A 25804-nucleotide genomic window follows, 5' to 3' on the forward strand; every position below is an offset into this window, starting at 1 on the left:
GCAAGCCATAATGACCTTCCATCAGCCCGTGCCCAGTCATAGTAATGATGTCATCTCACACACACTCACACGCACACACTCAGACTCCAATACATTACACGTTGTCAGTCTATTACAACACTAACCAGAGCTTCAGCAGAGCCATGCAGTTTCAGTTTCAAAGTCTTTATTTTGTATTAAAGTCACGCACGGTGGATGTGGTTTCAAATAGCGAATGGTTGTGATGTATAGGCAAGCATAAAATATCACAAGAACACATTTCTTTTTGCAGCGGACAGTTTTATTAGTCATGGTAGGAGAAGCACAGGTCTTGCTAATAGCATTAATAATGTCCCAGTGTGACGGTGAGCCAACACTCACAATATAAAAGTGAAGCAGCTAAATGGAATTGAGCCAGTATTGATTTTATGATTTCCTACTGTGACATGTCAAAAGCCCTTTTGTAGCTTCACATACTCACATAAAGATTTAAGAGAAGCTGGCTGGCATTTCTGTGAACATGTCTGAAAAGTACCATGACTTATTAAGCTTTTGATGTGGAATGATGATAGAAAATGTTTGCTAGCATCAGTAGTATTCCTAGAAGCAGTATATATTTGTAATATGATAATTCTGCTACAGGGGAGAGTTTATATACTCTGCAATTAGGTGGAAAATACATGTGGGTATGTTAGTATGGCCAGAAATAGTTGGAAAATATCTGATATCATTTCAGGGATCCCTTTACTGTCAGTGATGTCAAACCACTCAACAACATACAGCAGGAAACACATGCTCACTCAAGATGTGTGTGTGTGTGTGTGTGTGTGTGTGTGTGTGTGTGTGTGTGTGTGTGTGTGTGTGTGTGTGTGTGTGTGTGTGTGTGTGTGTGTGTGTGTGTGTGTGTGTGTGTGTGTGTGTGTGTGTGTGTGTGTGTGTGTGTGTGTGTGTGTGTGTGTGTGTGTGTGTGTGTGTGTGTGTGTGTGTGTGTGTGTGTGTGTGTGTGTGTGTGTGTGTGTGTGTGTGTTGTAAATGTAGCAACTCCTCAAACAGCTGGGTTATTAATAGACGTGGCTCAGTGTGTGACTGCCGTAAGAAACCCACACTCTTAAAGGAATATGACGCCCTTTATTGATGTAAGAACAGAATAGCGGACAGGTTTCTGTTCCCGCTGCTTGTACTATTTTAGTAAGCATACTCTTTTATACACACGCAGGTTTTTGAAATCTGCTGCCGCCAGAAACATAAAACATCCTAGTATCTTTAGTTTTTTTTCACATGTGTGCAGTAACTTCCAAGACGTGCTGCATCTACATACTTGTTTCCATTGAAAATCAGAGTGCGCACAGACGCTAACGCTCCATCAGTCAGCCAATTGAGCGTAGAATTGAGCTGTGTGTAAAACATCCTTCGAGTGCTCATTTGACAAGTGGATTCAGTGTGTGCAACAGGCGCACATGAGTAAACTGAGTCGGGGGGCGGGGCGGGGCGCATAGAATTGTAAAACCTGCAAATGTGTGAAGGTGGGGTTAAAAGATAGAGGAAAATAAGGTAGACAAAATATTGAAGACCCATGTAGACAGAGAGGCGGTTTTGAAGAGAAAGACGACGACAAAGAAAAAATGAGGGTGGGTGAAACAACTAAAGAGAAACACAGTTAACAAGGCGTGCAGTGATATTATTCCCCCAGACCAAGCAGCCCTACACGGCAAATAATGAGTCCAACTTTATCAGCCGTGCATATTGGCGATAAAGCCGTGTACTGCACACAGTTTTAGCTGCCGACACATCCTCCATGCAGTGAGAAGAAAAACAGAGATGTTAGGTTAGGCTGTGAACTTTTTACCAGGGCAAAGGTGAGGAGAAACAAATCAACCTTTATGGGCTGTCTGGGGAGTGCAGGTTTCTGCTGATCGGGGATCGGAGCCGATCACGTGATTTTCAAAAGATCGGAATCGGGAGAAAAAAATCGGGGATCGGGATTTTTTAATTTTTTTAATACTTTTATTTTATTTTGTATTCAATGTTACAAAACAAAAATGACCATGTTCAAGTCTTAAAGTCATCCTGAGGCCTTAGTTTTGGTTTCAAATTACAGAACATCATGTATGTGTTGCTTCTTTGGGGCTTGTTTTCATAGACCTGGTTGCTTATTTCTCTCAAATCTGGCAACAGAGTGGGCAGGGCGCAGTGTCTAATTGTAGCAGTAAGCTAACAAGTACTGAATGCTTTATTTTGTTTTGATCCAATGCTGCACAACTGAACTGATCCAATGCTGCTGTGAAAGAAAGAAGCTATATCCATGTTGGATAGAATATCCAATTTAAATAAAAAAAATAACCTTAAGGGACAAATTGAATGCTTTTTTTTTTTTTTTCTCTTAATGCATTGCATAAAGATCGGATCGGAAAAAATCGGTATCTGCAAATTGTCAAAATCAAATGATCAGAATCGGATCGGGAGCAAAAAAAGGTGATCGGGACATCCCTAAATGTAAGTAAAGATGTCATTGGTACGAGTTCATGGTTGCTATCATTGAGAAGAGCAGTGTTATTTGAATCTGAATGCTATTAACATTAGATTGATTACATCATAGTTTGAGTTTAGGGCTTTTACCTGCTTTGATTTGTGATAACTGCACATGATGTATGCTGTTTTTGCAAAGATATTTGACTAGTAGCCTGCAGCTTTCCTCCCTACACATGTCTCTAATACAGTTTGTCTAATTTCTTCCTCTTTTCCTTTTGTGTTTTTTTTCTCCGTCTTACTCCGCCCCCTACTCTGCCTTCATCTGTCTGTCAGAGTTTCTAGTGTATCATTACTTTGGTTCAGAGGAGGGTAGCACAGAGCTAGTCTCCCATCAGGGTGTACTACTGTAGTGTGTATTTGTGTGCGTCCCAGCTGTTGGTAGCAGCGTCTCAGGAGTGCAACATTAGCCTTTGAAGATCTTAGAAAAAGTGAAAGAGAGACGAGTTCCTGTTTCTTTCATCACACTCTGCCTCGACTGTGGTTCTTCTTTTGTGTTGCGTCTCTTTCTTTTATTCATTCTCTCTGTTAACACCCCACCCTGATATGCCACTGGAATTTCTTTTTATCTCTTTCTTTTTTCTTAAATCTATCTTGGGAACAAAGATACTCTGTTTTCGTTCTGCAGTGGCGCTGGCGCAGCGTCTGAGTTTAACTACTTTTGATATGCTCTCTTTCTGTGCAGATAGAAAAGCAGTTTGGCTACCAGCCGCTTTATTAGGCACTGATTGATCAAATGTGACCCACCACACAACAGACAATCTGGATCTACACTCCAGCTGACAGACAGATGTACAATAAAAGGTAAAATCAGACACACAAGTTTTAGACTAACCTATGAGATGGTCAGTCTAACATCGAGGCTGCCCCATTTACAAATTGGGCCACAATCAGCGTGGGATTCCATATTATTACCTACTAGATTTTTCTTTTTGTAATATATGTTCTCAGTGGAAATAAAAAACCCTTACCTCGGCGGTGAATGTTTTATTCATTGAGCTATACGGTGACTACCTGCGGCTTGCCACTTTAGATGTTGCTACCATATTCTCAGCAGTTACCGTTTTATGATTCCAACCACGTATAGCTTACCGTCAGATCATTTCTATAATCATCAAAGCATCTTTCTTGTTTCCCTGTTCCTCAAAGACGTAAGAATGAGTGTATGTTTAAAGTATTGTTAATAGAGCTGCAGTATGATGTGTGCTTGCCATTATGTTTGGTCTCAGAATCTGTTCTCAATAGGCTAAAATAATGCATGATCCCTCCTGACTATAGGATGAAGAAATGATTTATTTTTGTATCACTTCCTGTAAGCCTTTCAGACTTCTCCTTGTGATTTAAATCCGCTGAAGAGCCTGATTAGTTCTGGCTGCTCAGGTGACATCAAAGCAGACAGACCTGTGATTTCTTTCTTTTCGTTACGCAACGTTAGTATTGTGTCTCCTGCCTTTGCTTCTCAATGAGTGGTCATCTGAGAAGCCTGTCGGTGTGTATGTGTGAGATTGGTAACCTGATAGGGCTTGTGAGAGAGATTGAACTGACTATCTCCTTACAAGTCAGTCAAAGTTGCTGTAATACCGAGCACTGACCCTCATTAATGCCCCCCCACAGGAACAAGGAAGGTAACTATCATTATTAATTATTATTTATTACATTATAGATTTTATTTTTATACTCCTGGAAATAATTACTGCATTGTATTCCTTATTCCTAAGTATGTATGCTGCGTGTATGATGTTTTTTGTTTTGAAGGCACCCTTGAAAGGGAGAAGCATTTATTTATCTCATTGTACATGTATAACAACATTAAACAATTCTATTCTATTCTCACCAAATAGAAATAGACAGCAAAGAAAGCTGTGAAAATCTGGAAACCTGGTGCAAAGTGATCCAAAAACCTACTAATACAAATGGTACACATGGAACAAGAGAACCCAGAGAATGACTTTCTCAAACAAACACCAGAGGAGGGTTTTTTTAACATCCATGAATACAAAAAATGGATATAACACCGCTGTAATTTAATCCATAGTTTGAAATACATAATCTATCTGCCGGTGGATGCATTCATTGTCTCTCAGTAAACGATATACAGTATGTTAAATTGGATTACAAATAAAGAATACATGGATTTCTGGATATTTTTCCATTTTGATGTGTTATTGCTTCCCTATTAATCATTAGACTAATAACTGTATAATGTTTGAGTTTAATAATGCTTCTTCACAAACATTAACAACTGTATGTATAAATGAAGCAAGTATGAAGGTGAGAGAGGGTAAAGTAAGGAAACTAGTAGAAAGTATAGTGACATTTGCAGCCAAAGGTGCCTAAAGAAATATAATAATATAATTTAATTCAAACGTATTACTTCTCCAAGCCCACACATTGTGTGATGATCACAAACTGTGTAGATATCACAGTCCTCTTTTCCAATTTTTAAGACTTATTAACGTTGTTGCACCATCAGAAGCAATAAAGTATGAATAGCTACTTAGTAGTCAAGATGAGTGCCATGCTGTCTAGCTTTTTGTGTGTGTTTGTATGTTAAAAGAAATATGCGTGTCTTCTTTATCAACTATAAATCAGTACAGTATGGAGAGATCTATGTACATGACCACACGTGTGCATGACACCAGTTTCTCTGCAACAGGCTGACCCGTCCATCCTGTTAGCTGCAGGACTCAGATCACACACACACACACACACACACACACACACACACACACACACACACACACACACACACACACACACACACACACACACACACACACACACACACACACGAGCCAGCCAAGGTCAAAACAAAGAGGATGAGATAAGTGTGTGGTGTGTGTGGTCTTTGTGTGTATGCATGTGTGCGTGATGACATCATTACTAGAGCAGAGCACTCTATAGCTGATTGATGGAGAGAGGGGTTGTTACGGTCGACTGCTGTGAGCTCATTGCCCGGCAACCAGACAGTTGGACCTTGTGTGTGTGTGTGTGTGTGTGTGTGTGTGTGTGTGTGTGTGTGTGTGTGTGTGTGTGTGTGTGTGTGTGTGTGTGTGTGTGTGTGTGTGTGTGTGTGTGTGTGTGTGTGTGTGTGTGTGTGTGTGTGTGTGTGTGTGTGTGTGTGTGTGTGTGTGTGTGTGTGTGTGTGTGTGTGTGTGTGTGTGTGTGTGTGTGTGTGTGTGTGTGTGTGTGTGTGTGTGTGTGTGTGTGTGTGTGTGTGTGTGTGTGTGTGTGTGTGTGTGTGTGTGTGTGTGTGTGTGTGTGTGTGTGTGGGGACTGATTGTCATTGCATAATATTGCACAAGAGGATGCAATCTGCTCTTGATGATATGGGCTACATAAATCTCACAAGTACACACACCTTGTTGCACAGACTGTTTGTGCAACAAGACAATTTTCTCTGTTTGATGGTTCCACCGCACACTGATGTGGTTACACACAGTCACATAGTATAAGCAATGGAGCACATTTATGGAGTAAACTTGTGTGTGAGTTTTCAGAGCGTTGAGTATTCTGGCATTTAGAACTCAACATTTACATCACCTGTGTTTGTCACTCAGACTCTCCATGAACAATTCAGAGACTCTAAAGCATGCAAATTACTCTGCATGTTTCCGCGAACAACATTGAGACCTCAAACTATCTGAGGAGACAAATCATTTTTTGTTATTTGAATCATATTCAAAATAAAAGGCAGCACAGAGAGAATTTGAGGAGTTTAACCACTAAACTGGACATCCTTTAATTGCACAAACACTAGCAGGACGTGAAGGGTATCCATTTCGAAATGACACTTTCCTGTACCTGCACACATGCACAGGCACACTCACTTGCTAACCTAATTGCTTCAAGATGAGAGACACACACACTCGGTGTTTCTCAATGTCGAGTAAAGCTGCTCTAGAGCCACTATTTCAAGCATACTACATCATCGAGTGCCGCCGAAGGACTGTTCCAATGTCCAGCATACTTGGAATTCTACCGAGGCCGGCGTACTTTGTTTGGAGACATTTCGAGGCTGCACATGTGTAGACTCTGCGGTCTTAAAATCCCCACAATGCTTTGCACGCGGATCAATTTCCCCAAATCTGTGGCGGAAAATGTAAGGCAGGGCCTCTCATATGACGCACACCTGCATACTTGCTAGCCTGTTCCACTCTTCGTTTTCCGAATGCCAGGAAGTATTCTTGCCTCGCTTCTGAAGCAAGACGCTCGGAAGACATGTGCTAGCAAGCAAGTGTACTCGCGATTGAGAAACACCCACTATCACAATCTCATACAAACATTCTCGGGGTCCAGCTGTGTGAGGAGAGTGGCAAGAACACTGACTGGCAAATCAGTAGCCAATTAAAAACGCTCAGCTGTGTGTGTGTGTATGTGTGTCTTTGTTTGACTGCCAAGGAGAGGGTTGGCACAGAAAGCACGCTTCCTATTCTCACCATGCCCTCTTAGCTCACACACCCACACACACACACACAGACAGACAGACAGACAGACAGACAGACAGACAGACAGAGCCTTGGAATAGTCTCACCCCATTGTCTTTATTTGGGACAAATGAACACATGTCCTCTCTATGTTTGTGTGTGTGCCTGCATTCATGTATGTGTGCTTCACCCACAAGTGAGGTTGGACAGCCACAAAAAGTGAATCTCAGACAGGACGTTCTACCCTGTACTTTATTAAAAGATGGGATAGTGTTGTGACTGTGAATGTGTGGAACAAGTGAAAACGGAAAGCAAAAAAATATATGTGAAAAGCAACAGCTGCCTCCAAGGAAAGCTACAAGGAAACAGAAGTTGTTAGGTTTTGTGCATGCAGGATTCTCCCTTACCTTCCCCAGAGAGTAGCTGTCCAATGAGCTTTCAGTATACTAATGACGAGTCACATAGCTGTAGGTTAAATTTGAGGGACAGTAATACAACGAAAACTAACTTGCAAGAATACATTGTTTTCTTAATTTAGAAATAAGCTGTTTTCATCGTTGCCAATTCTATGTTTTTTTAAAGGTGACCTAAAATGCAAAATGCACTTTTGTACATCTTTTATACATGAATATGTGTCTCCGGTGTTCCAGGGAACTCACCAAGTGTCAGAAAACACAACCCTCTCTGTCTTTTCCTCCATACCCAAATCTCTTAAAAAGGTGCTGCAACGGATCTGATACAGACTGATCCAGATTTGAACACTTCTATGACGTCAGGGCTATTGGGCCAACTCCACCAATCAGGAGGAGACAGCCACGGACATTGCTGTTCGAAAGCGCTGAAGACGCTGTAGTACATATGCCAGGCCTGTAGATGGTGCTGTTCTCACAGAATCAGCCCATCCATGAAAAGACAGTGTTACATTGAGTGAAATGAGGAATGTCTAAAATGCATGATGTTTGGTATTTTGAAAAATAAGAAGTATAAATATGCCTTATATAGGTATGGTCCTACACTATATTATTCAAATATAGCATGATAGGTCCACTTTAAGTTTATTAAGCTAATTATATCAGTTGCTCAATTTAAGAGTACACATCACTTCACAGCTATACTCTTTTCCCCTCTGAAGGTCAATGCTTTGTGTTATCAAAACATTGAAGAATGTCTTCTTTTTGGCTCACAAGACACAAGAAATGACAGCTTAGAAGGCAGACAAGCTGTTAGTTAAAACAGATGTAGACAAGGTCGTTGTACACATTAAAACAGTTCATGCCTGTGGCTTGAATCTTCTCAGTCACTTAAGCCACAGAGAAAACATAGTAAATTAGGTCAGTTCTCATTTAAGAGAGTGGGAGAGAAGTCTGACCTCCATCAGTAAGATATTATGAAGTGTAGCAGTGGGCTGTAGATCCCTCTCAGTTTGTAGTAGCAACCTTTACTTCTTACTGTCTGGTTTGATGTGCAAATATCCCAGATTGTCACTGACATGAGCTTCAGATTTGAGGATGGCTATAAATGGTGATTTGGAAGAGTAAAGTGGAGGGATAAAGAGAGACAGTATTATAAACCTGGAAATGCTGACCTTTCTTTTATGTTTGTCTGTCTGAATGATTTGTATGTGGCTTGTGATCTTCTTTCCTTCCTTCCAGCAGCGCATCATAAACTTGAATATTGAAAATAGTTCAGGTCAGCAACAGGAACTTGTGCTTTGGAACTGAAACTCACACAGCTGCCACGTACACACTTCCACCAGCACTAGCAAAATAATCTGGGACGGTAGATAAAGTATGGCGGTAAGAAAAGGACACTGGTCTTTCCAGACATGTGTGCACCCAAGATAAAATTCCTCCCTGCTTTGAGCACCTTGAACCTTCAGAGGGCTGATTCCTCTCTTGTGGTATGGCAGATATGTTGCAGTCCAGGAAAATGAGGTTGTGGTTGAGGAAGGCATTTCCTTTACACTGACTACACTGATGGTCAGTCGCTCAGTCTACACGGACAGAAAGACTCTCAGCATTCTTCTGCCTCAGCCAACCAAACAGCTGTCAGACACTACGTAAGCTCCCAAAGTATTCCGCTTATGTGTGTGTGTGTGTGTTCCTGTGTGTGTGATTGTCTGTCATATTTGTAATGAATGATGAACTGTGTACTCCAGGACTTGTCTAAGCAAGTAGAAAAAGAAATTGAGCATTTGAGATGTACCCGCACCTCTCTAAATAATTTAAAGAAAGCAAACGTATTCATAATTAGTACTCACTTTTACTGTAAACTCATATTTGTCTTTTATTTTGTGCGCCCTTCAGAGGCAGTAAATATGTTGCTGATGTTTGCATTTCAACCCAGTACTTGGACGCAAAGATTTAAAAAAAAGACTGCACTGTTAGGCAAAACTTGTACAGTAGGCAAAGAGTTTGGCCACCGCTATGGCAATTGTGGGTGGACAACATTCTTTTGACTACACTTGTTGAAGAGAGAATGGGAAGAATGCGAGCACTTACAAAGATGAAGTGATGGTTGAGTGGACAAAAGCATTCATGGTGCAATCACGCCAGCATAAAGTCAAGTACACAAACACTCAAAAAGAGAACACTAGTTAGGCATGTTGAAATTATCGCCTTTTGATCTAGATCTAGACATTTAAATGAAAGAAAATGGTGCACTCTTTCACCCGCTGTGTGATAAAATAGCTGTAGATGCACATAAAAGATTGCGCTTTTATCCTTTTCTAAAGAGTCTAAAGCACCCATTCCTCCACTTGAACACTGTGTCCTTCTAACAATCAGCTGTACTGGCCAACCTTCCCCGTGAACTCATTTTGAGTTTCTCTTTATGACAGGGTCAGGTAGATGTTTAGACATGTATTAAACATGTATTTGGATCTGTGTGTTTCAATGAGTGAATGCTGTAGATGTGCAATTATGTACTTGTACTGTAGCACTGCACCTGCTGTTAGCTGTTAGTTGGGAGGTTGAATGCACTTAGTGTAAGTCACAAAAGCATCTGCTAATCAAATCTAATGCATTGATGTGTAGTAGGTATTCTCAGAGAAAAACCTGAAAGCACACATGTCTGCCACACACACACACACACACACACACACACACACACACACACACACACACACACACACACACACACACACACACACACACACACACACACACACACACACACACACACACACACACACTGTTCCCTACAGGTGCTCTGCAATTCAATCAGTTGTTCATTTAATGTGGTTTAGACTGAGCTATTTCTGACTAATTTAGCCCGCTTCATTCCTGTATTGGACATGATTGATTGGGACAAATTGTCTATAGTTGCCTTCTTATAGTCGTATAAGACCCTGGCACTGCCTTGTAAAAAGTTGGAGTTTTTTTATTTGCCGTATAGTTTATTTAACGGCATTTTAGTTTTAGTTTTTTTAGCTTTAGTTATTTAGTTTCTTTTAAATACAATTACTTACCAGGTAATCCCTTGGTTGTGCTTAGGCCATATTAGGTGATACAATATATTTAAACTTGGCATCTTTAAAGACTCAACTATCGTAGTATTTTTCCTAAAGAGTTCTCCTCTGCCCTCCCTCTCACTTTCATCCTTCTCTCTTTTAAGCTGAAATTGTTCAGCTTTCCATCCCCCCCGCTGTGCGTCGCTGGCTGTGCCAGTGTTGTCCACCCAGTGAGTTTCGTCGCTGGCTGTGCCAGTGTTGTCCACCCAGTGAGTTTCTATCTGCCTTTTCTCTGCCACCATCTGTCTCTACCTCTCTTCCTCCATCGCCTTTCTCTTCCTCTCTGTCTGCTTTACCTCTTCATCCATTGTATTCTCTCCATCTGTCTTCCTCTGGATTATTCCTACATTTCTCCTTTCCTTTAACCTTTGTTGTTTCTTTCTCTCTTCTTTTCCTCTCTCTGATCTCCATCCCTCATTCTGCCTTGTCTTTTTAACACCACATGATAGCCTCCTTTGCCAGTGGTAATCCATAGCCTCATTACATATCATTTTTCTGCTTTACATACACACATCACAAACAACTTTAGGGCACAACAAACCCTGTGAGCCTGCAGCTTATGGTTTGTGTGCTTACATGCTTAATTTAAACCTGACACTGTACTATAGGCCACTGGGGATATTGATTTTACAATGTCTGCTGCACCACACTTCTGTTTCTTTCTCTCATTATGCATCACTGTGCCATTATAATATCACATTTCCCCCGTATCTTAATCCCCTGTAGAATAGAGTCATCATGCTTACCATGAGATATATTGCCATTACTTATGTACCACAAACACATGTTGTAATTCCTCCCTTGGTATAACTGCAAAACACATGTCCACAGCTGGACAGCGACACAAACATGCTCCCACCCACCTCATTCCTTGTCATGAAACATGTAAGAAGTGGGTCAGTAGGATGTGTGACGTCCCACACACACATACACACTGCGGCTGATTAACAGCAGGCAACATGTCTCTCGTTTCTCCGTAACATCCCCATCATTCCACCACAACCTGCCTAATTAGTCCCACAGAGTGTAGACGATCAGCCAGTCTGTCTCTTATGCCGGTGTGTGGGTGTCTGCTTAAGTAGCTTGTTGCACATTTGATGTCTTTAGAGATGCACTTGAGGTTTTTTTTCCCCCCCATGAAAATGATGGGTCCTGTTTATAATGATGACCTGCATTTGCATTGCAGTTCTTAAAACGGTAAAACATTCCGCCGTATAATTAAAGATACAGAATGAAAAAAAAACGCACAGTGAGAATGTCAAACAAGAGGAGGGTTTAAAGGGCTTAAGCAAAGGTATTGAAAGGAAAGGATTGGCAGAAATGTTAAAAGCCTGTGAAGAATTGATATCTATGTGGGTTTTCATTGGTATTTCAATCAATGTCTCAAAGACTTTCTTGTACACTTAAGCTGTAACCCATTCCATTCAAGTTTTGACTTGTGCAATATTAATTGCGATGTACATGTAAGTGGTGTTCTGCACTATTTGAATCTGAGGTCTGGAGATATACAGTACTAATATTGACGATAACGGTGGAATTCAATCATAATTATAATAAACTAAATAGAACCAATAACACCCCCAAATCTTAAATCATCTGTTTCTTTCTCTTCGCTTAATCTCCCTTCCTCACTGTCCCACACACACATTAGTTATTTAATTTGCTCAAAATGGGACAAAATGCTGAATAATAAAAGTAAAATATGAATTTCATGGAAAACCTTTATTTATATATGTTTACTATCGCTATAGGATGCACAGTGATCTTTTTCCTGCTTTCTAGGAGTAAGCTGTATTATTTTTCTCTATCATGTTATATTCTGTTCTTTTCCTACTTTAGTGTTAACTCTTGCTGTTGTTGTCATCCACTAGGGAGTGCTGAGTCCCTGAGTCAACACACTGCATTCTGGGAAAGTCTGGAACCCTCTCCATGGGCTGTACCACCTGCTGACAAACCAGGGGGGTCTGGAGGAGTTGAATGAGGTGAGATTTTCATATAAGTAAATTCAGATTTGAGATGGTTTTATGAATAGATAGACATATATCTTACTCTTAGTTGAGCTTATGTTGATGTTGTGATTTTCAATCTTGAGGACAGAGGTTGACTGCTGACTGTTGAATCATTGCTGACAAACTGCCACCATGTTGCTATTACAACCTAAAAGCTGCTAGTCGGACGGCCATGTTTAATTTGATGTTATAAGATCTGACGTCAAGGACTTTATAACCCCGTGTTTTCCTCTTAGCCAAGAGCTTTGCTTAAAAAACGTATCGCCCTGGTCACATTCCAGATGCGTGTTAAGTAAAGCGCATTTTATTTTAATGTGAGAGACGTGGCAGCTCATCACATGGACAGCTCACAGTTTCCTCTCTATTGCTTTAATCCAGAGCTCATCGTAAATATATGGCTCTATTCAAATAAATGGCTCTCCTAATCCTCCTTCTCTGTCATGACATATAATGTGTTTACCAAATAGTAGGTTTGATTCACTTTCTCACAGCATCAAACAGTCAGAAAGATAAGAAGGCACGTTTCAGTTGCTGGACTGTGAAGGCTGATAAACATCTTCAATTTCTTGTACACATGTGCGTAGGAGGGAAAGGCCAAAGGAAACAGAAGAGAGAGTTCGCACACACTTTCGTTTATTTTTATTTGCATTATTGTACTCATAATAATACAGATTTGGCACTGAAGCACTGTGCTACACATCATAAAGGTCTACAGCACCGAGACATTGTGTTTCTATTACATCTCATTGCCAGTTAACATCAGTGTGCTGCAACTATCTCTACTCTTATCTTACACTTTCTGAAATGACGCTAGAGGGCCTCAGCTAGATGAGGGTGTTCCTGCTGTGCTGTTATTGGAGGAGAGGCAACTTTAGGAAAGGGAACGCTTTGCTGCCTAGTGACTACGTGTTTGTCCATGTGAGCTCTCTGTTGGAACAGAAATATATTTTCATACAAAACACCTTCAGGTATCAGTCAGTGAGGGATCCTCCAGCGGGAAGAGAAGTCTTACTGGCAGCGCTGAGAGTGCGAAAAACACCCTATTAATAATGTCTCTGTAAGGCCCGAGGAAGTGGTGGTGGGGGGGGGTTTATAGTTTATTGCTTTGTTTATATTCAGTACTTATCTTATGTACAGTATATGTTTGGGTATGTGATGTCTTTGAATGTTCATTGATTTATTTCTATATACACAAATCTGCCATTCTGAGAAGCACACAACTATTCTCAAAAGTACTTACAGCAAAATAGCATTCTCTCTTTCTTTGTGGTAATACTGAGTCCCAGAGGAGACATTTTCTTTTCACTTCTCCCTTTCCAGAGGGAAGTAAGATCGTAGGGTCAGCTGCAGAAAAGCACCTTTTAGAGCTGCCGGCGATTATCTTGCCTGCAAACATTTCTGCAGAGCAAATCGTCGAGTTCAAGGATTTTAACTCGGGTTATTTCGTTGATGGATAGTCTCTCTACTCGCTATAAGGCATTCTTCCATCGAAAATCAATAGGAACAAACATTCAAGCAAAGTTTTTTCCAAGCTCTTTCCTCTCAGATTGCCTCGCCTGTTTGGACAAGATGAGTGTTATTTTCCACTCCTCGTTCCCTGAGGGATACTCTGCGTGCCTGTTTACTGCTGTCGTGAGCAATAAACAATGGACATGGGTGACTTTAATAACAAACACTAAGCAACCTCCAGCAGAGTCTGCACGCAGAGTGGGAGATTAATGTTGGACTTCGCTTGAGTGTCAGGATACTAATTGGCAGGTTGAGTCTCAAGGCAACACTGATCTGTCCAGCTATAGGCTCGTAATGTGCATCGCAAACTAATTAAAAACATTTCATTATTCCTCAGTCCAGGCATCAACAGTGCAGACATTAAAGAGTTATATGTGCTGAGTGTTATGAGCAACAAACTCAACTGTACACAAATCTAAAGTCACTGACATCCATGTAATTGCTTAATTAATTTGTTGCATTATGATGAGTATCAGGGTGAAATTTAGGATTATTTGATTGGTTGGTTTGATCAGATCTGCCCAACACTTGTCAGTCGTATTTACACACTGCTATTAACCAGCTTTAAAGATAAACATTTTGGAAAAAGGACATTATTCTTTGAGATAAAACTGTGTGAATGCTTTTAGAGTGGAAACCATGTTGCTGCCTGTTGTCCTCTTACCTTAGCATTTGGTGCCTCTGAATGAGAGAAGGGAGTGCACTCTGGTCCTTGTCTTAAACAGACAAGCTTGTTTACATGAACTCAAACAAACACATGCATATGCACTAACACAAACACACACAGACTGAGCGCTCTCATTTAGCCCACAGGGAGCACGGTGTTCGGAGATTGCTGCAGTTCCCCTGTCTGTCTTCATCTCTCACTTGCTTGCTCTGTTTCGCTACCCCAATTTGCATCTGGGGTCATTTCAGTTTATTTCATCAAAGCTTTTAAGCGTGAATTTTGATTTCTAAAAGCGTGTCGGCGATTATTATGAATTTGATCCGAACGTAGGATTTCTATGTTTTTCTATCTTCTCAATGTGCCTTATTGGCATAACTACAATGCTTCCAAATCATGTTTCTATAATATTCCTTTTTTTCTGTCTCCTTCACTGTGCTGATTGAAGTGTGTGAGGTTATACTCCCCTCCTTCACACTATCACTCTCGTTCTCGTTGAATCCAAAGAGCAGAGAGTGTGAGTGCTTGAGTGTGTGTGTGGGTGAGACAGACAGGGAGACAGAGAGAGAGAGAGAGCTGGTGCTATTCTTGGCTGGTTGTGGAAGTCTTGGCTCCATGGCGTATGGGAAAAGTGCTCTTGGCAGGTTTTAAACCGAGGCATTCCTTAATGCTGTCCTCTTGAAACACTCACACTATACATACACAAACTTGTTTTCGTCACTCAGGAAGACATTGCTTTACTTAAATTATCCTCAATAGAGTTAATCACAAATGCTACATGCTAAACCAAACCCTTACATAAAAAACCAAAGACTTTACACCACAGCATGAGTAGTAGAAGTACACACACACATACACACACACACACACACACACACACGATTACTGCCACGCTGGCTTTACTAACAGGCACACCCTTATCACAACCTTAACCATAATGTAATCATTACATAATCAAGTTAACAGTGCCCAGTTACACACACACACACACACACACACACACACACACACACACACACACACACACACACACACACACACACACACACACACACACACACACACACACACACACACACACACACACACACACACACACACACACACACACACACACACACACACACACACACACTAAAGTGGCTAACATTTACATGCTCCTTAAGTTACACACTGCAGAGTCCTTGCTGTCTTCTTGCTCTTCTTACTCTACATGCATGCTTACTCACACACACAGGAAGGAGAAAGACTAAGTGCAGTCTCAAAAGAGGGATTTCTAGTAGTACTACATTATGCCCTGAGGCCCAAAGCCTGAGTTTCAGTGTGCACAAACTACTGTACTAAAGATAATGATGCTGAAAGAAAATGTAAGACAAGCAATAAGTGCTTGCAGACAGTCAGTCTATCTGCACATATTCAATATGTCATGTGACCCCGGAACTCAAAATCCATACTAGATAATATTACTACACTGGACAAATAAGATATATCTTTTTACATAGAATTCAAGGGCATCTTCTCTTTTATACAGGTTAAGGTAAATACAATTCATCTGCTTTTTATTGAAAATATGTTTGAATAGTTTCCATGAACCAGTGAATACAAATTTAAGCAGTATTGTGTAACTACACTGAACAAATAGTCTTTTTATTTGAGTTTAAGCACTTTTCTATTTCATATGAACGTCTTTGTGTGAAGAAACATCTCTTTGCTAACATTACATTACACGTGCTGGGGTGTGTGCTTTAACCATGTCCTGGATGTAGGAAGGGCCAGAACCATTCACAGCATGGTATGCAAGTACCAGTGTCTTGAAGTGGATTCTAGCAGTTACTGGAAGCCAGTGAAGGGAGCGGAGGAGCGGCGTGGTGTGGGAAAATGTAGGAAGGGTGAAGACCAGACGAGCTATTGCATTCTGAATGAGCTGCAGAGGTCGGATGGCACATGCAGGTATACCAGCCAGGAGGGAGTTGCAGTAGTCTAGGCGTGAGATGACGAGAGCCTGGACCAGAACCTTCGTCGCTCTCTGGGTCAGGAGGGGACGTATCCTCCTGATTTTGTAAAGAGTGTATCTGCAGCAGCTGGTTGTAGCAGCGATGTTTGCAGTGAAGGACAATTTGTTATCTAGGGTCATACCCAGATTCCTTGCAGTCTAACAGCGCACACATTACATGCCTCCCTCTGGAGAAAATAGCTGGCGCCATTTTCCCTTCTCGGAGTCTGACAGCAATCAGCCTGGCTATTCAACATGATTATATACTGTTAGATTGTATAGAGTCAACGGGCGTGAATATGGATCTGTGTATTTGATCAGTCTATTGTTGTGTTCACTGCTCAGCTCCGTGCCCCAGGAGAAGGAACACTGCTGGGCGGCATGCAGACACCTGTGGAGTGCGATGTGATTGTGTGTGTGCCTTTCAGTGGAATTTGTTTTTCTTGGTAATGACTGAGTGTGGTATGGCTTCAGTGTTGTGCTGCATGTGTGTCCTGTTGTGTCTCAGGAGTGCTGGATGTGTGTTTTCTCCAGCAGAGGCCCTTTGATGATTTGTTCGAGTCTGCATGCTCAACTACTGCCACTGCATGTCTGACATTTTTGTCCTTAAGCCTTTGAAAAGATGGAACACATTATTCCCAGACAAGGACACACGCTGAGCCTTCGCCCACCTCTCCTTCATCCACACAATACCTGCTGCCAAGCCCATTAATGCCAATTAGCTCCAGTCTGCCTGGCTATGCCCACATTACAGCGGGGCAGTTCACCTTCAGCGCTCACAACCGTATGCTTAACTGTCATGGAGGTGGACACATGCAGGCCCCATCAGGGAACAAAACAATATGTTTTCAGTTTTTGTCTTGCTTTTTGACATGAAAGAGAAAACAAAGTGTGTGTTTGTGTGTGCAGGAAAGCATAAAGCTGTATTAGTGTGTGTTTATTAGCATTTGTCTCCACAGGCATTCTGTTTAGTGCCTCCCTGCAGGACCTTAAAGTCACACACTCCTAACCCGCCCCCATTTCCTCACCCTGACCTCAGCTCAGCACTCACTCACATCCTCTGATTGCCTGCTCGTATTTCTCACCGCACACATTAAAAAGGTCACAGGTGCACAAACATGAGGCGGGATAGATAATGAAGTGGATTTAAATATGCTTTAAATTAGCATATTGTTAGCAATTTGTTCATAATGTATACAGCTAATGACTTATCCTCAGATTAATTGAAAATGGACAAAACCATTAGTTGAAGCACTAGATAAAAGTGACAGGGATTGCCTCACATTTGTTCTCACAAAATATTATATATATGAAAACAAGACATAACAATTCAACACAAATTTGTTTTAAATTTCAAGTAAAGTTGTACCATCCAAAAATATAATATTCAACTTCTATGAGGGTTCTTTTCCTTCCGGCAACACTTGAAATGACGAATGAAAAGCCAGATAAGGTCGATAAGTAGTGCTATTTTAGGAGCAACCTTCTGCAAGCTATCATACTGTATCTCACATGGTAGGCTTGGCCTCAAAAATCTCGGGCAGAATTACTTCATGTTTGTATTCATAAAACCAGTTCTCCATATTGCAATTTCGAGAATAATTGATCATCTCTTTTGAAACATGCGTGTCCTATGTTAACAGAACAGTGTTGGTACAGTATTTGAATGGATGGTGTAATGATGAATGAAGTTTGAATGATCTCTCTTTTCTCTCCCTCTTTCCAGTCTTTTACTTTTCTCTTCTTTTCCCTTTTCTCCCTGCAACTGCCTCTTCACTCCTACATTTCCCTTTTGTGCTATAACACACATTTTTAAATAGGATTATTTACAGTATTGTCTTTGAAATACTATTGGGGTGTCTACGCCTGCATTTGCCCTTGAATGAGTGTGTTGGACTTTTGTCTGCATATTTGTGAGTCTGAATGTCTGCGATGACTGCTATTGTTTGTGTGTGTGGGTGTTTGCGAATACAAGCTTTTGTATGTGTTTGAGAATGGAAGAGTGAGAGAGTTCATGTCTGCATGCGCGCATGTGCACGTCTGAATGCATATTTACGCACTGATGCGTCTGCGCGTATGTGTGTGTGTACTCAGTAGGATTATACAGCAATAGAGGAGCTTAGCAGTGATTTGCCCATCCATTCCAGTCCCCCCCTAATCCTACACGCATACGTGTGTGTGTGTGTGTGTGTGTGTGTGTGTGTGTGTGTGTGTGTGTGTGTGTGTGTGTGTGTGTGTGTGTGTGTGTGTGTGTGTGTGTGTGTGTGTGTGTGTGTGTGTGTGTGTGTGTGTGTGTGTGTGTGTGTGTGTGTGTGTGTGTGTGTGTGTGTGTGTGTGTGTGTGTGTGTGTGTGTGTGTGTGTGTGTGTGTGTGTGTGTGTGTGTGTGTGTGTGTGTGTGTGTGTGTGTGTGTGTGTGTGTGTGTGTGTGTGTCAAGCAGGGATCTAATAGTGTGTGTGGATTAGTAGGTTTGTGAATGGGATGTGGCTCGGGCTGAAGTAGCACACTACACTGCCAGCAAGTTAACAAACAGCCGGGCAGAGAGTTTGGGAGAGAGACAAAGAGGGTGAGAGATGTGTGTGTGTAACTGGGCACTATTAGCTTGATTATGTAATGATTACAAAAGGTTATAAATCATATATTATAAAAACAACATGGGCATTTTATGGTTAAGGTTGTGATAAGGGTGTGCCTGTTATTAAAGCCAGCTTGTGTGTGTGTGTGTGTGTGTGTGTGTGTGTGTGTGTGTGTGTGTGTGTGTGTGTGTGTGTGTGTGTGTGTGTGTGTGTGTGTGTGTGTGTGTGTGTGTGTGTGTGTGTGTGTGTGTGTGTGTGTGTGTGTGTGTGTGTGTGTGTGTGTGTGTGTGTGTGTGTGTGTGTGTGTGTGTGTGTGTGTGTGTGTGTGTGTGTGTGTGTGTGTGTGTGTGTGTGTGTGTGTGTGTGGTGCACCTGCTGTCTCACACACACATAGCGACAGATGGAAAGACAAGCATAAACAAGAGAGCCGAGACTTTCATCGACAGAGACGATAGATGGCGAGTGTGTGTGTGGGGGGTTTGCCGTTGTCATAACCACAGTGTGTGTGTGGGCGACTGAGAGAGTGGAGTATATGTGTGTGAGAGGGAAAGAGAGAAATCTGTGATATGTATATATGTGTGAGTATATATAGAATCATTTCATCCGTTTCCTTAGTGACTGACAGAGAGAAAAGAGTAGGGCAGTCTTTTCTGAACTTAATATCACATTGATTTCTATTATGAGGTGATTATTGACTGAGTTCTGACGTTATGAAGAATCCACTTATTTGTATCTTGAGTTTAACCTTAATTTTGCTCAAACCTTATACATTTCAAACGGCAGGTCATTTCTGAAAGGTGACTCTTTTACAGGGACACATTAAGAGAAATTGCAGGACTTATTTTCATTTATTTTACTGGTAATGCCTCAAAACTTGTGCTTACTATGAGTAGGGCTGGGATATCTGTATTCAAAAACAGGTTTCCCATGGTTTTGAGATCCAGCTGTAAGACCTAAGTGATATCAAATCCACCAGAGATGTAAATTATGAGGAGGTGACAGGTTTATAAAGAGAATTTCCAACTCGGGGACAATAAAACATAGATTTTGCGGAAGGACTCACACTCAATATTTCGGAGGAATAATGTCTAGGTGATATTCAGTGAAGGTCTGCAGTTAATAACATCCAGCTAAAACAGGTTTCTTGGTGGAAATGCTAAGAAACTGAGTATTTATAGATGTCAAGAGTAGAGGTTTTTGTAGAAATGATAAAATGGCGTTGCCTGTGGCCACATTGGTTGAGTTGAGAGAGTTTAAGATGTAGAGACAGACTGGCTGAACAAAGATATTACAGAGACAGAACAAGAATCAGCATGGAAAAAGTTCTCTTATAACCGATTCTCTGTTTCCTCGTCTCTTTGTGCATGTCCTCCACCCCCACTTGCACTTTCCCTCGCTCACACTGCTTTCACTTGACGGCAGATTGTAAACAAACCCACACAAATGAATTATGATTAAATGCCGAGAGGCTCCAATTAGCTGCCAAGGCAACGGAAACGGCTGTAAAATAAATAGAGTCTGTCTGGTTTTCTCTCTTTCTCTTTGGTCTGTGTCTTCTTTATCGAGTATTTTTCTTTATCTTGTTCTTTGCTTTCGCCCTTGTCACTCTATCTCTAAACATCCTGGCTATATTTGAGCTATAACTTAAATCTTTTGCAGCTCAATTGTGATATAAAAGAGCATACTGTAGCGGTTTGTTTACAATATACAACCTTGATAATGTAACAACTTCCAGGAGAGCACCTAATACACCCATATTTCGTACATGGTTTAGTTTCAAAACAGGAAGGATATTTTGTGATTTGTGGTGTAGCGAATCAGGAACTTTATCTTCAAAATAAGCAACAACAACTAAAAAATCAAACTGTCTCTACCCAAGTCCCAAGAACAGCAACAAACAAACACAAGATGTGATACATGGATGTAAAACATTGCTCTGAGTACTTTGAAAATGCCTTCCAAAATAAAAGTGAAACTATCACAAAGAACTCTCAGATTATTCCTTTTCAATCCTCTTCTCCAGTCGAGCCTCTCCCTGTATAATCTGATAGATATTTTATTATTTTTTCTACATTAAAAGCAAACTCTCCTGCCATGAAATAGTTAAACACTCCTTGAAAATCTACAGTTGAACACCAGGATTGATATCAAGCGGACAGGAAGACCGACAAACACAAACAGGATGTTTTTTAGAGCATGTTTAGACCCATTGAGTCCAGAGGGAATCATTACAGTTCTGCATGAGTGTGTGTGTGTGTGTGTTTGAGTGCAGGGACGTGCACAGACATTTTGGGGGGCAGGGGCTCAAGTGAGAAAAAGGGCACATCCTATAATCATTTATTTAAAAAAATGTCAAACTAAAAGTTAAATATAGTTGCACATCTCTGGCTTACCGACCAATTCATTTTAATACCCTCACACTCACGCAATTGTTTAATACTCAACATAATTCTACAAAATAATCAGTTAACACAGAGACAATGGTCTTCTTTAGTATTCACTACGCACAAGAGCAGACATCAACAAAGGAAACTATGCCACAATGTGCGTGTTTTCTATGCTACTAGTTAATTGCTATACTAAGTAGTTTATTTTTGCACAACATTAAGTCCTTTGAATTATTTTTGTGGTATTAAAATAAATAAAACTTAAAAATCAACAACAATCTTCACACAAAACTGAAAAAGGCTGTTCTCTACATAAATACGCAAACCAACCTACACTCCAAACTACAAGTAGGCCTAAGTTTAGTTACAACAATTACAGTTAGTGCATTCTGCTTTCCTCTCCTACTCATTTACTTAATTTAATTGGACAAAACACAACAAAAATATTTATTAAGAACATGCAAAAATACTGCAACTTTACTGAAATTATTTAACAAGGTCTTGAAATCTGAAATTAAATATTTTGTTAATAACTTATTTTGTTACTAACTTTCTTTGTATCTTTCTTTGCACTTGGAAGTTGTTAAATATGTTTTCGTGTCTTCACTTGCTGTCTCTCCTTCCTCCCTTACAGAAGCAACCTTCTGTGGGCCATCTCCCTGTAGATGTTTATTACTTCACTGTGGATAACAGGAATGTCCTTCTCAATATAGCGAGGAGGAGGAGATCAGAAAGCCTCTTTTCTGTACTTTGGCTTCTCAGTGTGTCTTTCACAAACCGGCAGCTTAGTCATTTATTCATCACCACTCACCTTCAAAATAAACCAAGAAAAGCCGGCATAATGTGGGACAGTAAAGTGGGAGGTGCTGCTACCTGTCTGTCTGAAGGGACTGCCGATGTCTGCACGGCTGTGCGCGAGACGTGGAGGGAGGGAGGGAGGGAGGGGAGAGAGAGCAGCGGAACTTCACTGTCTAATCTCCCGACCTGATATTTTTATTTTGTATTCAATCAATATATTTTTGGAAAGTGTGCGCAAACAGCAGTAGATAAATATTAATTTATTTAAAATAAAAAATAAAAACGGCACTTTCTCTGGAGGAAGAAAAAGGGCAGGGGCTCAAGCCCACTTTGAGGTCTATGTGTGCACGTGCCTGTTTGAGTGTGTGTGTTAACATCTTATGAGTGAGTGCTCACGTATTCCCTGTGCGTGCTACAACTCTTAGCATTGAGGAGCACATTTAATCTATATTTACTTTCAAATGGTCTTTTAACTAGGTCAGCTAGCTAACAGAAATAGACTTCTGTTCGCTGTCAGTGAGGAAATCAGTCATGACATCTAGTGGTGGAAAGCAGGAAGTGCAGCCCTGTTGAATCTGAGTATAACTCCTACTGTATTTGCAAAAGGGGAACACAGATAGTGTTTCTGTCATTGATTTAGTGTGTTCCTTGTTAGCCTGGGTGTTTAAGTGTATAAACTAAATGTGTTTGCCTAGTTTTGGTTATATCTGTAATGATTATACACTCAATCCTAACTCGATTTGTCAGAATAATATTTGACAATTTATTAGCACTTACCAAAACGGTTATTATTTTCATCTGGAGATCAGTTTGTTGCTAACTTTTCCTACCATCGCTTGGGGCTCTTGGTGATTCTGATTCGCTATTGTTTGACATTTAATAGGTCATGATTGATCAATAAATAAAGAAAAAAAACTGCATATTTATCCTAGTTTCAGTCCCAGATTCAAACATATCTGTGTGTACACGAGTTGTCTGTGTCACTCTTTCATGTATTCTCTCTCTCTCTCTCTTTAATATCTACTGCTTACTCTATCCCTCCCTCTTTATTTCTCCCACACTCCCCCTCTCTGCCCTTCTCACTGTAACAACCTCCCTCCCTCTCTCGTTCTCTTTCGCTGCTTGTAAGCGGTCTCTGGGCGTTCAGCCAGCTGGCGTGTGTGTGTTTTTTGAATGAATACCTGATGAAGTTGGCCGAGTGAACCGTGGGAGGGGCCGTGTGTGTGTGTGTGTGTGTGTGTGTGTGTGTGTGTGTGTGTGTGTGTGTGTGTGTGTGTGTGTGTGTGTGTGTGTGTGTGTGTGTGTGTGTGTGTGTGTGTGTGTGTGTGTGTGTGTGTGTGTGTGTGTGTGTGTGTGTGTGTGTGTGTGTGTGTGTGTGTGTGTGTGTGTGTGTGTGTGTGTGTGTGTGTGTGTGTGTGTGTGTGTGTTCTGGCTCACATTCAGCCCCTTGCATAATACACGTTGGAGCTCTGCATGCGGGACTCCCTCCCTGTGGGCGTGTGCAAGTGTATGCTACCACTTTTGTGTGTGTGTGATCACCTGAGTGCTGTGTATCAGTGGTAGTGAGGGAGCTTCCTGCCTTGCTGTCAAGGTTTAGGAGAGGTGTGTTTGGGGGGGTGAGAAAGGCCGAGAGCAGTTTGTAACACAACTAGACTGAATCTGCTCGGGATTTTCCGCTCGAGGGAGGGAGAGAGAAAGAGAGAGAGAGAGAGAGAGAGAGACGCGGGTGCTTTACAAGGGACACGGCAGAGCAGAAGAGCAAGGGAGGAAAGGAATGAGAGGGGAAGTGAGAGCATGCTGCAGAAGTGGGCTACTCCTGCTACCCCGGTAAGTAGACTTCACACAGTTTTTGCTCTGAATGAAGTGTGTGTGGGACGAGAGGGAGGTAGCGTGTCCTGATGCATCACAGTATGTCGTTTGGAAGTGCGTATTGCGTCTGCCCTAGTTTTTCCTACAATCGTCGTGGCTTGTTACTTTAATTCGCCCGTCGCCCTGAAGTGTTTCCCCTCCCTGCTTCTCTTCTCCTCTCTTCTCTTCTCTTCTCCTCTCCTCTCTACTCTTCTCGTCTTGTCTCTTCTCTCATTCTTCTCTACTATTCTCTTCTCTTCTTGTCTCTTCTCTTCTCGTCTCTTCTCTTCACACATTTCTCCCATTCCTCTCTTTCCATTGGCTCTTCTCTCTCTCAGACTGTCGGTCTGTCTTCACCCTCCTCACCCCTCCAACCTCCCGCCCACCCTCAGGGTTATGGAGGGGTGAGAAAGTGCAAGTCATGCAACGCTGCCTAAGTGTTTGTTTTCCGAAAGACACTTTCACAGTCATTTGTTTCTCTCCATCTCTGTCTCTCTTTGTTTGTGTAACTCATAACTACTCCCTTTTTCTCCGTCACCCCTCCCTCTCCTCTTCCCCTTGCTTCTCTAACTCTGTGTCTCCGTCATGGCAGAACCTCCATTACTCCCGCACTATCTGACCACACTTGTGTGTGTGTGTGTGTGTGTGTGTGTGTGTGTGTGTGTGTGTGTGTGTGTGTGTGTGTGTGTGTGTGTGTGTGTGTGTGTGTGTGTTTGTTGTTGTTTGTGTGTAATCACTAGTGAAAAGTGACAGGGAATAAAGTGGCAGCCTTGTCAGAGTTCCCAGTCTGGCAAGGGTCCCCGCTCTGTCCACGCACATAAGCAAACACACACCCACACTAATGAAAAACCACATTGGCAGAAAGCTTCATAGAGACATAGAGGAACAACATTGAGAAGTAGAGAGAGGCAGAGAAGTATAAGCCTGCAGCAACACTGTACTTTCCAGTGGAACTATTTTTAGCAGTGAGATAACACATCACGTTGGACTTATCCCTTTGATCATGATTATGACTATACAAATGCAGCAGACATATGTAGCCCATACACACAAGTAGACGGAAAAGTGACACGTGTGTTGGTTTATGTAAGACTTGTATTTAGTATATTACATGAGATGAGTTTCCCAATACGCAAACATTCATTGTGCCTTTATGTTTAGTGTAACACTGTGTGTGGGTGTGATAATACGTTATGTAGCCTAATGGTTAGCATGTTGTGATGTTAACCTCGTGCTCCGCCTGCAGTTGTGTGTGCTGCCAAAATGTTTTGGGCCTCCTGACAACAAAGCTAAAAAAACATTTGCAGGTCCCCTCCCAGCGACTTTGTCGTTTTAGGAAACTTAGTGACCTCTGTGTTGGCGGGCAGCTTTTAGAAGTAGAGCACAAAACAAAGAATACACTTTCTAGGATTACCTCAACAGCACGTGATATGGCTGGAAATCTTTGGCTGAAAGTGTATTGTCATTGTTTCTAATATTTTACCACAGATTGAATGTCATTGAACCCGGAAGGAATCGTATATCCTGCATTGGGAGGATATCAGTAGCTCAGAGATGTACTGCAGGAATATGAAACCT

The 25804-nt window shown here is 41.4% G+C and overlaps 1 protein-coding gene across 2 annotated transcripts in view; it reads left to right on the forward strand.

Moving 5' to 3' along the window:
* The window catches only part of atxn1a (ataxin 1a), an 86812-nt gene that overhangs the window by 50232 nt on the left and 10776 nt on the right, over positions 1-25804 (forward strand). Inside the window, exon 3 of one of the 2 annotated variants that reach the window (XM_079655519.1) lies at positions 12315-12425. The gene's annotated coding sequence lies outside the window, so the exon portion shown is untranslated. Of the gene's footprint in view, positions 1-12314; positions 12426-23920; positions 24206-25804 lie in introns of those variants that run through there. The other variant, XM_079655520.1, reaches the window with a different exon arrangement.

Source organism: Notothenia rossii, assembly GCF_949606895.1.
Source record: "Notothenia rossii genome assembly, chromosome: 10".
In the NCBI taxonomy this organism is placed as follows: Eukaryota; Metazoa; Chordata; class Actinopteri; order Perciformes; family Nototheniidae; genus Notothenia; species Notothenia rossii.